Consider the following 18,347-nt stretch of genomic DNA (forward strand, 5'->3'; position numbering starts at 1 on the left):
TTGACGACAGCTATTGGCTTCCGCTCGATCGAGCATGATGAGTAGATGGTTTACCCGAAGGGGTTAAGGAAAGGGCTATTGACAGCGAAGGGTAAGAGTTTATATCGTTTGTGATGGGGTTTGAGCGGCTCGATCGATGCACGCGTTGCGGAACAACGAATCTTGTAATGTAGCCAAATGGAACTTTTACGTGTAAGTACAGGTATCTCATGACAAATTAACGACTATTATCTTCCACTTTAATTGTACTGTAGATTAGATTAAAGGAGTAATAATAATAAATTTCAAAATATTTTTCGAAGCAATCTCTATGAAGATAAACTGAATCCTTTCGAGGTATCACCAGACATAGAAAGTGAAGATCGCGGTTTAACCAACCATCTGACAAGATATAAGAGGTTCTGTTAACTAAATACTTGGTACGATTGACTTCCCTACAAATGTGACAGAATCGATCCGCCCGAGGGTGTAACAGACAAGTTGTTTCACGGGAATGCAAACGATGGCAGACAACGTAAACGATTCATTGGAAATTCTAATTGTAAATTTAGTTCTAGGATTAATACCAGTTCGATACGTGAGTTCGATTAATGTTCGGTGAGAGCACGATATAATGCGTTCGTGGCGGACTTGTCACGACTATCGATTTGTCGTTTCGCTTAATGAATTTATCGAGCTTTGATTTTGCCATGCGATAATTTTTTGGAAGCATGCGTAACCGGAGCCGGAATTCAATAGTCGGACGATAATTGACATCAATTGGAAACGCGTATCCAGAAACGAGGATTGTTAAAAGCGTGGAAAATAACGCTCAATTTCGAGCGATATCCGCGGCTATTAAGCGCGATGAAAAGTAAATCTGATGCACAACCGACGCCGCTGCGTTCAATTACGCACAAACGATCTATCGTCAACTTAATTCGCGTATTATATTTTTTTTTTCTTTTTTGCTATTTGCTTTTCACTTTTATAGAGCTCGTACGTTTGCTTTTAGGTGGACAAGATACATACGCGCCATTTTAAGATTATAAATATCTTTTAACGTCGTTTAATACGTTTAATTGTTTTTCTGGGTTATAGAGGAATAATTGAATTGGTAAAACTACATGTATATTTTAATAACAAAACTTTCATATCTATCTTTTAATGCCTTTAAAGTTTTACTGAGTTTCAATAGAATCACTTGAAATAGAATAGAAACACTAAAGATATCTCTGTTCTTGTTAATTCATAATTGGTCGTTCTAGACAACGAAGCATAATAATTTCACTGTTTCTTGTCCCACTTTAATCCTGTCTTAAATTGAATGTCATTCAATTCATATTTGATTAGCAACTTCCCTCATTTTAATAATTGACAACAATAGTTACAAACGAGACAATAATGTGGTTGGATTTAAATTAGGAAACTTTTCAGTTCTCTCTTCTATATTTATAAAAGCAATACAAATCAAGATCTAAACTTTTGTGACTAAATTTTTCTTTTTCCCCATCCAATCTACGACTTTCCATTTTGAGATTAATTGATCGCACTTGTACATCACAATTACGCTCTTACAGAGTCGGCAAATTTCAGTGAAGTGTCATACTATTGCACAAACATTTTCATCCGAATTCTAGCCGGGCCGGCGAATATTTCGACCGTGACAGTTTCAGTAGTCGAGTTTGATAACAATGCAAAACGTCGGATCCGATAACAGGCGCCGCGATTTTACCTATCTTCGAACGCTCCACGACCAAGCTCTCGATCGGCGCTCGCACTCTTCAATCTGTAGTTTCTCTCTGGCACGCAACGTATCCAGCAGCGACGATCCAACTGATCGATATATTCGGCTACGGCGAAGCTCCGGAAATACGATATCGATACATCGATTGGTGAAAAAGCAGTGAAATGCGTTCCGTTTCGAATATAAACAAATGAAGTAGGCTCTCGTGTTGCCGACTATTTACTTCATTCGTATTGATTGGTGTACGAATTTTTTGGAAACGACGATGAAGCACAGGCTTCTCTCCGACTATTGCGGAACGTTTCCAAGTATGACATTTTGCCTTTTAAATTTTCAAGCTCTCGAATTCTCGAGTTGTGAATTTTTTTAACTTTCGAATTTTCGAATGTTTGAAATTTCAAACATTTAAATATTCTAACTTTCTAGAACATTGAAATTTGCAGTTTTCGAACTTCGATGATTCCCTTATAGTGAATAAATGAACGATAACTCTTCGTCGCTACTTTTCCAAACAGTGATAATAATTTTTTTACATTTCCATGTAACTTGCTTCTATATTGTGTCTCGAAGGAGACTCTCGTCAGAAACCCGGCGTATCTTCCACTCTCTAAACCTCTTCTCTGTTCTTCAAATTAACACAAGCCTTTATTTCCGTATAATCGCAAAGAGCAACCGGTTAATACGCGATCGCAGTATAACCAAGAGCAGTTTTCAACTTCAAAGCGCGCGCCTAGACAACTAAAAGACGCTGGTAAGACGCCGTACACTGGAATCTTTTTTCCCCCTTTCATCTTGTTTCTTTGCTAAATCTCCGGACAGGCTCTAACCAACGTTTTCCTCTACAGAACATAAAAGTCGGACCTGCTAACGGTGCGTTTAGCCTCGTCGAGGAAAAACGTTCGAGACAAACCGGCTAATTATCGCGGTGCGTTTCCACGCCGCTCGCCAGGTTTCTTACACGGTGTAAAATCGACGAGATTATCAGTACAGTTACTACAATAAACAGCATCGTGCTACGGCGCACGCCGCTACTCATAAGCAGCGTAACCGCTGATTGTCTAGAATGTTTAAAATCATTCGCCAACATCTGGATAAATTTACATGTAACGACGCACAAAGTTAGTTTAATAAATTAACTTTCACAGTGTATAATTAATTTTGTCACTTATTCTTGAAAAGCATCTATCAATTTAGAGAGAAAAAAGATTCTTTAATATCTGACTTCTTGTGTGTATTTTCTATATTAAAAATACATACATATGTGTGTGCGTGTGTGTATTTTATCGTCGATGCTCACGGCGAGAGAAAATAAATTTTAATGACAAGTGGATAAAGCCGAATCCTGCAGCGTACGTCTTATTATTATTATTATTAGTAGTATTATTATTGTAGTATGTGTGGGAATAAAAATAAAACCAGTTTCGTACTTCGACAATTGTAAAATACGAAGAAAATATTCGGCATTATATATATTCGCCGAAATATACCATTTTATACATATTTATGCAGTCAAGTACGCTAGGTAAACGCATATATTTACACGTTAAACAACGAACAGGGAAATTATTCGCAGAAATATACGGACAGGTAATTCAAATGAACTCAAATTTAAAAAATTCTAATACCAGTCGCAAACACTTAGATACTTGAAAACGATTGAATTACACGTGAGATAAGTTCAGACAACTTTAAACGTTTGCGTGTTCGTAGCTGTAGTCGTATCTATCTACATTGCAAGAAACGGTCGCGAATTGCTTGTTCGACCAGTGGATAGGTGACTTTAGATTCAGTAAACGAGCTCGCTAAACTCCCGCAGAGACATATTCGCTTTACTCCTCGCACTTTCCAAAGAGGAAACGAACCTGTCCACCAGCACAAACAGTCCATGATTCGAGTTGTTTCAGATAAAAATCGCCAAAACGACGGTGTATATTTTTAGGCATTCTCGAGATTTCCACGTTACAAGGCGAGAGCGGAGAATAGCGAGCGCGCCAGGTTGGCGCCGCTCAGCCATTCACGTTTCGTTCTCGGCAAGACGACCAACCAACCTTGAACCAACCTTCCGAGACAACCTTGCTCGCCCGTTTTCCACACCTGCTTATGAGAATGGCCTGTACCAAGAACCAACTTTTCGCATCGTTCATTTCGATTCGTCAAAGCGGCATCGTACGTGCTAGCGATACGAAATGTTCGGCGAGCGACGTGTTAAGTTGCTGCAGGATCCGATGACGGAGGGCGTGGTATACACAGATAGTTGCAAAACACCTATGGGATTTATTATGAGCTTTGCTTGACTCTTGTATATTGCTGAGACGAGCGTTACGGTGAAACTATTGAACATGGGAATGTCAAAACATCTTCTTTCTCTCGTTTCATAGCTCTGAATAATGGTATGTGCATTTTTACTGTAAGAAATAAATCTTAGAAATTTATAATTTAAAAAAAAATCGATATACCTAATATCGTATTTAGTATTTCAATAAGAATTTGATAGCCAAATTTCGTTTTACATTCAGTCGATCTAAACAACGAACGAAGATAGTCAAAACGTCTTGTAGTTTTTTTTTATATCGAATTTGTATTCTTTAATTTACGTTTATTATCCGATGGAACATATTGTTTTATTTCTAAAGGTACTAATTTTTTCATGTCTAAACCCAGAAGCCAATTTGCAAAAATTAATCTCATAAAAGACGGAAAATGCTAGACGAAAGAAGAGAGGAAAATACGAATACAAGACACAATCGTACAATATTGCAGAAGATAAAAATTCAAGAAGAAAATAGGAACAACTTGGCTCGCATACTAAAAAGAAGTCTAATATACTTTAACCGAACATCTCCCAAGAACTGTAGCAGCATCTTTCTATCTCCCAAGAAATGCATCGCACACGTAATATGGCACGTTTGAAAACAGGTATTAAATGAAATACCTCATACCTTGGGTTCCGACGAAACACTTTAACGCCATTTTAAACGGCCTTCACTCCACCGAACGCCAGAGGAGTTCATCCACCCTCCAGTGATTTACCTTGAACCATTTATCAGGAGGAACATTTTCTTCGTGTTGGCGTGTTCCAATTCGTAAGGTGGCCTCGTGAACGAGGTGAGGAGGCACGATAAGAGTTCCGATGAGACAATGCTTTTACCAAGGCGACGAAAACGAGACTGGTCCCGCGGGATGTCAGCTGGCAAAATAAATTTTCGCGTCACGTCGCTGAAAAGAAACGGAGACGCGCAACTGATCCCGATACATCAACGGCAAGCTAAGTCTGCCGGGAAGTGAATTCATGTTTCAAACCGAGCTTAGCGCCGACGAGAAATGCCATGTCGTTGCGATATGACAGCGGTGATGTTCTGCCATTCAGCAAGTTTATACTTCTAATGATGCAACACGAGCGATCGTGTGATTCTGCTGATGAAAATATTAGATACAGTGCAGATGATATATAATTTTGCAACGTTGACGACGCTGTACGATTTAAGAATTAGATAATTCTTAGAAAAGAACTTTCTGTATCAAGAAATATACTTGCAACAGACATTAGTTAAAATATTCTATTTACTATATCAAAATCTAAGAAAATCAAAGCTTTTAACATCTTTGCATCGTCTATGTTTTCCTTTGGCCAATCAAAACTATTTAGTAATTATTTTGTAAAACGCTGCATTGAAAAATAAGGAACACGAGGACTCTAAATATTTCAACATATCTGGAGAAATGAATAAATTAAGAAATTAAATTTAAATAAAACGTTTTAACTGGAGCTAACGTAAATTTATGTTAAGGCGAAGGCCAAAGAGAAAAAGTGGCAAAGTTTCAGGTGATTTCCAACTGCGATCAAAGAATCGGCAGAGGACGAATGAAAACAATGGTAAACCGGACCACGGTCGGTATTTTGGCCGTACGATACGTGCGACCGCATTCGTTAACGGAACGACCGGTGGAGGAATCAGACAGAGCGTGGAATTAATTTCTTTGAGCTTCGGCAAACGTCGTCCATCCGCCACCGACCGTTTCTCTGCAACGTGCACGGTGCGGTGTAAAAATAAAAGAGGAAACTAACCGTTCTGTCGGTATTTCGCGAGAGCCACGCGTATGACTCGGAATAAATCCGATTAACAGGTGGACGCTTGTATATCTAGTTGTCGATGCGAACGATGACGCTGTCAGATTAATACGACAACGTTTTCAGTGATACTAGAAGCACGATATTGAGGCAGCAGAAGCTTGTTTCGATACGTTCTGTAACCAATGTCTTAATTCCTTGTTTATTTTTCCCATGTCATCTTCGTTGATCATTCTCCGCTACATTGAAAGCTAGCATTTGTTTGAACCGATAAGGAATATTATGGAATGCTTGTTGAATTTTAATAGCATAAGAAACGTAGAACCGCAACATTTATCTCGCCTTTCAGCTGTACTTTCAAATTCTAAAGCCAACAACTTTCAACATAAAGTCTTTGCAATAGATTAAAATCATTATTTCTTTGTAATTTAATATTCTCCGACATGTACAGAATTTTAAATGAAACAAACAGATTAATTTTTGTAAATTATACGACGATACATTATCTCGTTCCAATAAAAAATAAAGAATTCATCGGCTAACAAATTGTCGAATATCATTTGATAATCAGGTACGACGAAACAATAAATCTCGCTAAAAATATGCATAGAATCAAGAAAATTATATGCAATCAAGATAATTCCTGGCGTAAGTTTAAACTTGAAATCATTGAAATCCTAACTGAAATTGAAAAAGAATCGCACCTGCCAACGTTTTCGCTGTCGTTTTTCTTAAAAAGACAGTTGTTACAAAAGGATCACACGTTCGAGTCCCAAAAGAACTCTCCGTGTATCAAGTATCTTTTCTTCCATTTTGCGATCGGCAAATAGGAGAGACGAGTAAAAAAGCAGCCAGCCTTAGACCCTCGAGTCGCAAGAACACCCGCAAGAGATCGTTCAGAGGCTCGCGCTTATTTTTCCCGTTGGCCAAGAAGCTTGTGAACTCGCGCACGCGTTCTCAGTATTTGATAATCCTAACGCGGCTGGCGGTTTCTATCAAAGCGGCACCGGGGCTGCTTTTATTTTGACCTCGCGGCAGTCCCGGTCGCCCACCCAGCCGGAAAAGCCATTATTTTACCATCTGTCTGAACTGGTGTTTGACTAACTTCCATGTGCACGGATTTCCGCCACGCGTGAGTGCTCTTTATGGTTTTTCTCCGCTAGTTGTCATGGCTGCATTTTATCAAATTCTCACTATCACCAGACCACGACTGGGTCGCTATACTTCCAACTATCGTGTCTTTTCAAGAGTGAGCCCTGGTGTAAGCATGTGTCTGCTTCCTGGGGAGCCGTAGAAGAAACTCTGTTTATGTAACTTCTCACGGTGTTTGGTCAGATTCTATGTATACTATTGCCCGATCGCGATGATTTATGTCGTTCGGAATTTATGCAACTCGTTCACGTTTAACAGAGAATGGATTGAAACTTGGAACAGATAATATGATCGCGAAGAATTAAAGGATTGGACAGTTAGCTATATGAAAACCAAACGAACGAGTACATACAGTACGTACAGTTCAAAACTACTGGAAAAATAAAGCATACGATTCGTGGTTTTCGCAACAGTGTAACAACATAAAGAAAATAAAAAGTTGTACTTTTATAAAGAAACTACAGACATTCATGCAATGTCATATATTTATGAACATGGAGAACTAGACCTCTTAACCAGAAATTTATTTTATCTATAAGCTGTTATAAAGAGTGCATTAACTTTAAATGTATAAAAATCTGCAGTCTACTCACAGGTAATTCTGTGCCAAGGTATATAACTCGTAGCTCAAATAATCGTCTCTACTACAAACTTTCCTCAGTTGTTCTGGAAAGCAACGTGTCCAGACGTTGGAAACGCTAGTACCACTACTAGATCAGCAACCAAAGCTCTCAAAGATGACAACGTAACGTCTCTCACGAACGATCCAGTTCTGGCCCGTTCCCACGCCATCGAATCGACTTCCACGTTCGACCTTTGCAGATACTCGGCTCGATTAACGTGTCTTACTATCGACTCCGTGCAGTTGGCAGGTGTCGAGGCCGTGGTCGATAGGGCGCGGCATTTTGGCCCGCGTTGAATCGAGCTGCTATCGTTTACGGATGATAATGTTTCATTCATAAAGCGAACTATATAACGGAGATAGGAGCCGGAGGATGAATTTGTCGACGATCTGGACGGACGGGTGGAAAGGATGATTGATTTATTAGTTCGAAACGGTATAGCCTCCAGGTGGCAATCCGTATCGCGATAATGATAAAAGATGGAAGGTGCAAAAATGAGGTGAGCGAGAATAATGAAGTCGTAGAGATAGTAACATCTTGATGATGCAGTGTCTTGATATATGGCACGATGTAATCACGATGTAATCTCAATTGGATTATTGCCTTCAAAATAACTCGCAGAAATAATTAAGCAGGACAAATTCGAAAGATTTTTTACGAATGAGCAAATTGTTCGTTCAATTTCAAATAATCGTAGTTATAGCTCGTTAAAGAATTTACAAGATATGGAAAATGGTGGAACGAAGCAGAATAAAATTACTTCCAATGGGTTCAAAGTACGTCATCATTGCATAGTTATGAACACGCGTAGAGTGTTACATGTCTGCGTTTATCAATAGTAGAAAGACTGATGACGTAATTCTCTGAAAAGCTTCCGACTATATCAAGAAGAAATTCATATGAATTAGATATAATCAAGAAACATTGTTGCGTCGTGTCTTTTCTCTCGCAAAAACATTCAGAAACTTTGCACCAAGGGAAAGATTCCAATACATAACTTAGAAGCCTCTCGATGCACGGAAGATCTAATCAAATTCCGTTTAAACAAGCTCCTCTTTCTCGAACTTTCCCAAACTTTTCTAGAAAACAGCTTTAAAGCGACAACTTCTTGGCTTCAAAACTCGAGTGGATTCGTTAAAGTTAAGGATACCAGTAGGAAGGATCCGTGGAGAGTCGGTGCAAAGCGATTGCGTTGACAAACGAGCTATAAGTAGCCTAATCGAGTCGCCGGCTCCCCAGGGAGAGAAGAGCGCGTTCCGCAGGAAGGACAGAGAGCAAGGGGTGACAGGCCACCCGCATTTGGACGTCACCCTTGACAAACAGCCGCTGACGATTAAATCAATCTAGAAGATACGCCCTGTCTCTCTACATGCATCCGTTCATTTGGTAGAGAAATTAGAATGTTTTATTTAACAATTAATAAACAATTTTCCTAAGGAATGAAATTTAAAATAAGCCGATGCTTTAAGATTTAATTGGCAATTACGACGAAAGAGAATATTTTTATAAATAAACGTGAATATCTTATTAAATTATATGGGTATTTAATAATTCTATGCTATACTTTCGAAAGATTTTACTAATCTGTAAAAATATATAAAAATAAGCGCACGAACTTTATTTAGAATTTAGCGATGTACTCGCACGTGAGAAATAACTTTCCAGTAGAACCTGTTTTACTGTACCAGATAGAGTTACGATTCCATTCAATAAAAGATCGAACATATTTTCGATATAATACTCATTTTATGAGCGTGCACGCCACGATGTACCACGGAATAAATCTCACGGTACCAATCAACAACTTTAATCCCGATTTTACCTCCTTTTTCTCTGCACTTCTCTCACATAACTCGTTTTAACGACGAGAAATTTAGACACGCATTCTCAATTTAAAATGTATCAGATAACAGTGAAAACGTGTTGGAGACGGTGAGACAGAAAAAGAAGAAGGACGAGACGACCTTCAACGTGCAATTGATTTTGGACGCGTTGTATCCACGTCTCGTCTACTTTTCACCAAGCGTTCACTGAAAAGGAGCAGGATCTATTAACTAGCAACGCACGGTCGAACGATCGACAGCCATTCGCTCGTTTAAATTGCTTTTGCCACCGCAAACGTTCCTTCCATACCTCCGATGACGATTTTAGCGCTTCAACGATCAATTCCGCCGATTAACCGGTTATACCTTCTTTGAGGCTGGTAATTATACTAAAGCAAGCTCGAGCCAGTTCGTTCTTTGTGTTAATCGTCACCGAAAGGAAAAACTGCTCGAAGGACTTCGTGCTCCTTTGGTTCGACGATAAATTCAGCTTCGACTGCATCTGTTCCAAATGGGATTCCAAACTCTTCTCGATGGTCAGGCCTCTCTCCTTTTGCGTGCTTCAAGTCCGGTGATAAAACGTCCAACGAGATTCGCCTTGAATTTTGTTGTCGGTAATTATCGAGACAGTGGGCGTTCAAATCGGCCAGAGACGTTAATCAACAAAATGACCGACTCCCTTGAGATTTAATTGCATGTCGCACCGAACGCATAACAGAGCAACAAACGACCTCTATAAAACTATTTTTATTTAATACACCCACGGATATTCGATTTAACTTCTTGTTTTAAACGCACGCGTTGAGACCGAAGCTGAGGTATTTGGACGACGAAAATAACGAAACGATTTTCATTCCCTTGGGTGTTCAAGGGACTTGAAAATTAAGTTTCGAGTAGATTGATCAAGGAGGATAGTGACTTAATTGACTTTTTCTTGAGAATGTGTATGAACCGACAAGAATAATAATGGTCAACTCAGTGTATATTTGTCTTTGGACTTCATTCAACATTATCAAATGTGTCTCAACCCTTATTTGAAGCTGTTCTAATGTGACATAAAAAGGAAGACTATGATACATATATATGTAAATATTGTAGATATAATACAATAGATCAAATGGACATGTTATTAAACATGGTACATCAGTAATGGTTACGTCATGATTAATCAATTCTATTTCGTTTCTATCTGTCCTAATATGGTTTAATATGATTTAAAATATAACTGTATTACAACCAATGGACATCGTATGGTGACGATGAATAGGAGCATCGAAGCAGGAAGCGGACGATTAATAGGAATAATTTCTCGACGGTCGCTGCTTAGACTCAGTGGTGCTTTTTGTCTGGCGTAATTCGGTTCGAAATGAAACGACGCTTTTCAGGATGCCTCTGGATATGACGTTACTCCGAAAACTAATTTTCCACAAGAGATTATACCAACGTTTACGACATAGCGCAAACTTATGTAAATTAAAGCAATAATACCCAGAATAGTATGATGATATTTTACCTTTCGTTCGAGTTTTCTAAGATACTTTCGATTGCGTATTATGATCCTCTGAACACAATATCCATCTGGAGGATTCTGATATTCTTTCCCTCGGTATGAAACTAGAATCCGAAAGCAACTTAATTTACTAAGAAAATAGACAACGAAGGGTATCCCGAGGAACTGATTCAATTACTATGCTTTGAGAAGTTGAAACGGACTCGATGCGCCTTTTATTAGAATGTTGCGTAAACTATGTAAACTATACAAACGCGAAATAATACTTGAATACATTGTAAAATATATATGAACCTCTATTTTGTTTCTCAAAATATTCCCTTTCCTTCTCGGGTTGCAAAAATAAATTAATCAATAGAATAACCATCGAATATCCACTGAAATAAATTCTCGGAAAATTACTTGGACAAACGAGCCATATAGAAATCAAACTATATTAACTATATCGAAATTAACACTTTGATTTTCGAAGAATTAAACTTGAATTACGTATGGTTATATTTAAAATTAAGAAACTCTTCCGGAAAATAGAGTTGATCAGTTTATTTTCCGAGTGGCTGATCCGAAATTTCTCCTACCCAAATGTTTTATCCCCCATAATCCACACGAGCAATCCCACGCTCGGTCCGTAACACGTTCCACGTTAAAAGCACGAAGCGAGCCGTACGAAAATATCCTTTTATTTTCGAGGTCGTAAAGCAATCCACGAGCCAATCTATCCTCGACTCTCGTTCTCTTGAATCTCGAGAGCTAGGACTAAGGGGATGTTTGTCAACCTTTATTTTGTTTCCCCGGTACAGACAAATCCCTCAAACGAGTCACGGGACGTGGAACACGTACAGTAGATATAAATGAAGCGGCCTCGAGGTTGTTCGCCTTCTTCGCCGCGACCAAATTCCGGTTAAGACATCGCAAAGGGGCTTCGCTCCAGTTTAAACGATACCCGGGAAGGGGGTGAGTAGACGTGTCTGGCTTCGCGTCTACGCTTCCCAACTCGTTAAATCGATATCTCCTGTTCCTTCAGCTTCCAAGTTGAGACGCCGCGACACTAAATCGGCGAAAAGTGACAGCTCAGCGAGTGACAATTATGCTAACAAGCCGTGTAACTCAAACAGAGTCGATTTTTCACGAGAAGAGTTTCGCGATGGAAATTCATAATTTTGAAACGCGAACTTTACATAATTTGCCGAATATTTCGTTACTTTTATGTTCAGGATATTGTATCGTACATACATAGATCGCCAGCAAATTCTTGAATTTAAACGTAAGAATTCAAGAACTTGGTGAAAATGGAATATCCATATGAAAGAACGTGAGTTAAAATTGAAATTTTAAGATAAATAAATTCAAATAATTCTAGACTACGCTAGTGAAAAGCGAACAGAAAGAGTAAGGAAAAAGGAAATTAAGAAGTTGCAGCGGTGAGTTTGGACTTTGTAGGTAGGCAAATGGTAGATAGGTTTATGCTTCCAAAATGAAACTATTTCATCGGTCGAACAAAATTTTATCTCTGTCGCCGACACTCCGTGCAATTACATTGATCCAATATTTGAATTACATACACGCAGAATCGCTCCGAAATACTAGAAAGAGTAGGTACCACGTGAGACGATACTTCCGAAAGATCGATACACGAATATTCACATTGTCCTTTCCTGGAAAATTGGTTTTTTATTTAACATTCGAAACGATCCAACCACGATTCTTAGTCCATGTACTAAGGATTCTATATACTTTATACCGATTTTTCAACATCATGGAGTAAATTACTGTAAACTGTCGTAAACGTTCAAAGAACGTTTCATAGACTAAACATGATATAAAATGTTTTGGTCGATAGCATGCACCACATAGGTAGAGGATTACTTTGAAATGCAATATCGAATTCAATAAAGCAAGTGTGCGAAAAAATTCCACGCGCAACTCTCCCTTCTCGTTCCTCTGCAAACTCGTTCTTTTTCCGCGATCCGACTCGGCCGATCGGTCTAGCAATCGTGGCATGAAAATTGTTACCTTGTTCGAGTCACGTCAAAAGAGACAACGCGGAATAGAGATCGTTTTTTCGAAAACAGATTCGAACAGATACATCTTTGAATTTGTAATTTAATGTTTGTTTCTGAATTTGTAATTCGATGACGAATATATTAGTTTACAATTTAATTAGAGAATATTAATAATTCTTTGAAATATGAAGGTAACAGTATATATATCTGACAAAAATGTAGTGTAATGAAATATTTTCTCTAATAATTTATGCTTCGGTAGAATTTCGTTTACACGAACTCCACTTATTTCAACGAAATCTACTCCATTAAACGAAGTTCTCTGGATTGAATCTACAATGGTTATCTGAACGTGAACTACTATTATACTAACGAAAAATCATAATTACAATTAGTAGACTCCTATCCTATAAACTCTGATTATAAAAATGTTCAGTTCATATAAAAGGAATTCTACTGTGTTTTAATTTATATTTTAACCAGAATATAATCTTTGAAAGAAACTATTTATATTTATTTTTATAAATTAGGAACGTAGTGTACTGCATTACAATATCCCAGATTTGACAGAACGAAAAAGAAAAAAGTACCCGAAAATTCACTCGCTTCACGGTACGCTCGACTCGATAAGGAAACAAAGCGATTCGTTCCTTGACATGGTGATCGAAACTGTTGGTTCTATCGCGCACGGTTACCTCGATAGCGAGTAGGTCAGTTCTGACGCAACAAATTTGCGCGGCAATGGACCGGAAGCATGAAAGCTTTAATTACTTTCGCGCAAAGCGCACACACACGGCCGGCAACTTCGCCGACCGGATACATTGCAATTTCCGGAACGAGGTTTCGGCCGCGAAGCTGTTCTCGGCGTGCGCGCGATTGGAAAGCCTCGGCCACGAACAACGAGCTGTAATTTGCACGTAAATCGACGCGTATTTCCCTAGTAGCTGGTCGTCCGCGTCATTCGAAGCAGATCGAATTGGAATTGAAAAACGGCGCCCTTCCATTTCGAAAATCGAAAACACCGCCCTTCGAAAGATCGAAGTCTCGTCTATCTTTTCTTCTAACTTCGTCGTTTTCTACGAAAGATATTAGGATTTCAGGACGTGCGGCAAAGGAGTCTGGTTACTTCAATTGCTATCTCATCCGGGGTTGGATCGAAAACGAGCTCGTTTACGAAGTACCGATCGCGCCACTTTATGCCGAGGGTAAGAAGGATACGCGGTTCGATCGAGGAAGTTGGATAAAATACTGAGCCCGGTGAAAGTTAGCTGGAAGAAGTGATGGAAATGAGCTGCGGTTTGTACGACCTATTCTTTTTTTTAACATCTGCAAGTGTTAGGATCCATGCGCTATCTCTTACGCGAGAATAAAAAATATAATATGCATTTTATAATAAACCAACAGCAAGTGAATAAAAGTCCAGCTGATATTTTCTTTCCGTCAAATGAAAGGAAAAATATTTTACGTATGAAATTTACATCGTTGCATGACTGTTATATGGTTTAACTTTGATATCATTAACTTCGGTCGTAGTCTTGTAGAAATGATATGATAAATATTGTAGATAGTTATGGTAATGCGAATATATCACCGTAAAATATGCGACTTTTTAAATTGCACGTCTGATTTATCGTTCGACGAAATAATTGTCTTCGAGTGTTTATTTTCGTAAGAGAACGCCGTGTAATAAATTAAGCTGTTTTTTCTTATCGGTTTATTTTTCCGCGATGCCGCACCACGTCGGCTTAATATTTTATTTCAAGTTAGAAACACCGAGCGTTAATGATTAAAGCTACGGGGAAAGCGTTGAAAATGGATTCGCCTCCTGAGCATTAATTCTTTTTGTGTTCTCACTGGTATCCTCAAAACCGCGCGGCAAGGAACACAAAACAGTTGTTAGCGGAAGCTTTCACTGCACATTTCTACCATACTTTATACACAGTTGTCACGCAATATTTACTGTTGTTCACTGCTTTAAAAAGTAGGTAAAATTACAATTTACAGCGTCACTTTATACTTTTATACGTACTAACAGTAAATTAATTTTAATTAAAAATTTGTTCCGCGTAAATCCAAAAATAAAAGCTATCTGGCGCTTAAGTTCATTTTTCAAACAAACTAAGATTTTTCTGTTATTCGAATCACGTCATATCCACGACGAATTTATTTCGAAATTATTAAAATTTGTCTTCAGTTTAGTGAAAGATAGCACGAAAATATACCAACATTTCCTGTAAGCTTTCACTAATTACATAGTGAATATTAAAAAGAATTAATCTAAAGGTGATTTAATTTAAGCTCAACTTGCAACCATTTATTCTGTCTTTAACGCAAAAGTACTTCATATTAAGAAACTAATTACATAATTGAGAAAACTATGATCTAAATATCTTTGTAATCCGTCACTATTCTACCCTGTACAAGTCGTATATCTACTTACGTATTCTAAAAAATTAAATCTCACAGTTTAATTATGTCGAGTAAGATTGCCTGATACTGTCGGTCCATGATATTTCCTCTTCCATTAATAAACTAGAAACGTACACGATAAATACAAACAAAGATTACGTACGGTAAAAGAACGCTATCAGTATATATATATATATATATATATATATATATATATATATTCTGGTCTAATTTCAGCTTGCAAGTTGGCACATTCAAGATTTTATATCGTGTATCAACATCCTTCGAACCGCCTAACGGCAAATAGCAAAGGTAAAATCAACTGGAAAGAACGTGCCTGTAGCTAGAGTCAGCGATCAGATTTACTTAATTAGAAACGGAAACATCGTCGATGCATATTCAATTCCTTGCCGGTGGATGTAATCAGAAACGGGGCGCTAATGAACTTAAAACAGACTCGTTACCTTCGAGACGGCCCCGTTTCGATTCTGAATATAACTCGCAAGTATGCGCGAGCGGCAATTATATTCTGACGAGTTACCATTCAACTTTTTTCCACCGCACTCCGTTATACGGTTTAAACGTCGAGTCAATTAATCCCTTGGTGAGTTCATTAGCCTCGTCTTCGAAATAATTCAATTCAGCCACGAATTCTGCGCGCAATGCGTCGGAAGCCGGGAATACTCGATAGCTCGCGAATAGTTAACAGACGCTAAAATAAACCCAATATCTGGAACAAACATAGCGGGTTACGGGTTGAAAAGGTATTTACCTGTTGGCAGACTTCTCCACAGAACTGATTGTCGCCTCGTCGTTCGACGATAGACTCTACCTACCTCCGGAACTTTGAGTAATTTTCGAGTTTAAATTTCAAGTTTGCCGAACGAAAGTTTCCTCGAGAACATGTTCCGTTCAATGGATTATATTGAAACGCTTGGAAAGCACCTTTTCAGATTCTGAAGTCGGTTTAAACCTTCAATAGCGAACGTGAATTTTCAGAAAGAATCCTATAACGAGGCTTAATTTATTCTTAAGGTTTCTTCGGGGACGTTTAACGTTAAATTTATCCTAAATTCGCTGTGCCCAATAACCAACGTTCACCGCACAAAAAGAAATTCAATTTTCTTTATTCTTTTAACATAAACACCTATATCATCATATCATGAAAGAGGCAAGTAAAACGATAAAGAGACAAATAAAACTGGGAAGAAAATCATTTACCTACACTCATAACGCTAGTAACAAGCAGGAAAAGACCTAACGAGATCATAAAACTGGCGATCGTTTCCAGTGGTCCGAGTGGTGGGGACTAGCGACCTTGAGCGGCCTAAATCTTTGGCTCGAGCTATAAACGTCACAAGGAACACGGCGAGTACCAAGATTCCCGCATCGTTCGACTCGGATCCAATTGGTTGCGGAAGAGGGGAGTTGAGTCATTGGTTCCACGGTCCACAGGTCTCGTTCACGATTTTCCGAACGGGTTGCTCGCCGCAGCGTTTAATATCGGGACTTGGATTCCGTGGGACACGCGCGGTTCGATTTCTCTCTCTCTCTCTCTCTTTCTCTCTCTGGTTCTCCCTCGGTGTGCAACGCATTGTCCGTGGCCCCTGTACATTACCCGATTCGTTCCCGTTCGTCGGAAATAACGCTCCTTTACCGAACGACCGATCTCTGGCCCCTTTCGCGCGGCTTTTTATTATTACCCAGTTATTTATCGCGGCCGTTTCCCCCGCGAGCGCAGCCCCCATTGTACTATAGTGACGTCGCTGTCGGCTAAGTTATTTATAATGATTGCCATCTTTTGCGCGCGCCTACGGCACAGACACACGTATACCATGTCGATTCGAACGAGTATAACGGACAGACCACTATGGGCACCTGCTGGTCCTCCGCCAGCCGGTGAAATATAAATTTGATGACGACATCGACGACGACAACGATGCGTGTTCTTTGGGAATGTATACAGCAACCTGTATACGGAGAGCTCAACGGGGATATTAAATTCCTGTGGTCATAGTTTCCGCTCGCCGAGAGAGCGTGTCTATCATTTTTCAATTCGCGTTTCGACAGGATAGTATTCGACGTAATTCGAGGCGTGCGCTCGCATTTTTGCGGGAATACACGCGGTCCCAGGATAGCCAAGTGGGATGATACTTGTTGATTTATAGGTCTTCGGTATGTTCGGCGTCTTATTGGTGTCTTTACTGAAAGTTTCTTTTTTATTGACATTTATGAAACGAATAACCGAGTACGACACACCCTGGGTCCTAGATATGTATAGCCACGTAAAAATATCTTTACATGTATACACAGTAGAATTTAGATGGAAAGTTGTTTCTCTTCAAGAATAACAGAAGATTGGATTGACTTGGATTGTAAACCGCAAGTATCAATTAATCATAACAATTGTATAATAAAGAATTCATTAAGTGATCCATTCCGGATTATTAATTATATCCTCCACAGAATCAGAGAGTTGTAATAATATAAAATGTCACAGATAAACGTAAGATAAATAGGGCAAACCCTAGCATAAATCAGAAAGAGTACGACAGCCATGAAAGTCGTTTACAAACCTCGAGCGAGAACTTGAAAGATAACCAAACGAATCGCGGCATGAATATAAAATTACATTTTAATACTTTTCGATCTCGCCCTCGCCTTTACTCTCGTGAATTGCTCTCGTTCAACCGGTATCATTCATTACACTCGTAGCACCACTAATCTAAATTTTAATATCACTTCCAAGACACGTCGTGTTCGCGCTGCGAACACACGAAGATGCCCGTGGGCGCGATTGAATCGCGAAGTATTAACAGTAGAGCTACCGACGAATCAACTATAGGACTCGTACCAAATAAATCAAAATGAAATGTTATATTATAATACAAAAAGAAATAGAGGCTCTCATGTATATATTTTGTAAAAAAATATATTTCAGATCTATCAAAAATAAATCGTTTCTCAATTTCCTAGAAAACTTATAAAATTTCTATTAAAAACTAGAAATCGTTTATTTCGTCTGCATCGAT

At 38.8% G+C, this 18,347-nt stretch overlaps 1 protein-coding gene across 7 annotated transcripts in view; it reads right to left on the reverse strand.

Moving 5' to 3' along the window:
* Kug (FAT atypical cadherin kugelei) overlaps positions 1-18,347 on the reverse strand; it is a 496,927-nt gene that overhangs the window by 339,313 nt on the left and 139,267 nt on the right. The gene's annotated exons all lie outside the window — the stretch shown is intronic.

This window comes from Bombus fervidus, chromosome 1 (assembly GCF_041682495.2).
Source record: "Bombus fervidus isolate BK054 chromosome 1, iyBomFerv1, whole genome shotgun sequence".
Classification (NCBI taxonomy): domain Eukaryota; kingdom Metazoa; phylum Arthropoda; class Insecta; order Hymenoptera; family Apidae; genus Bombus; species Bombus fervidus.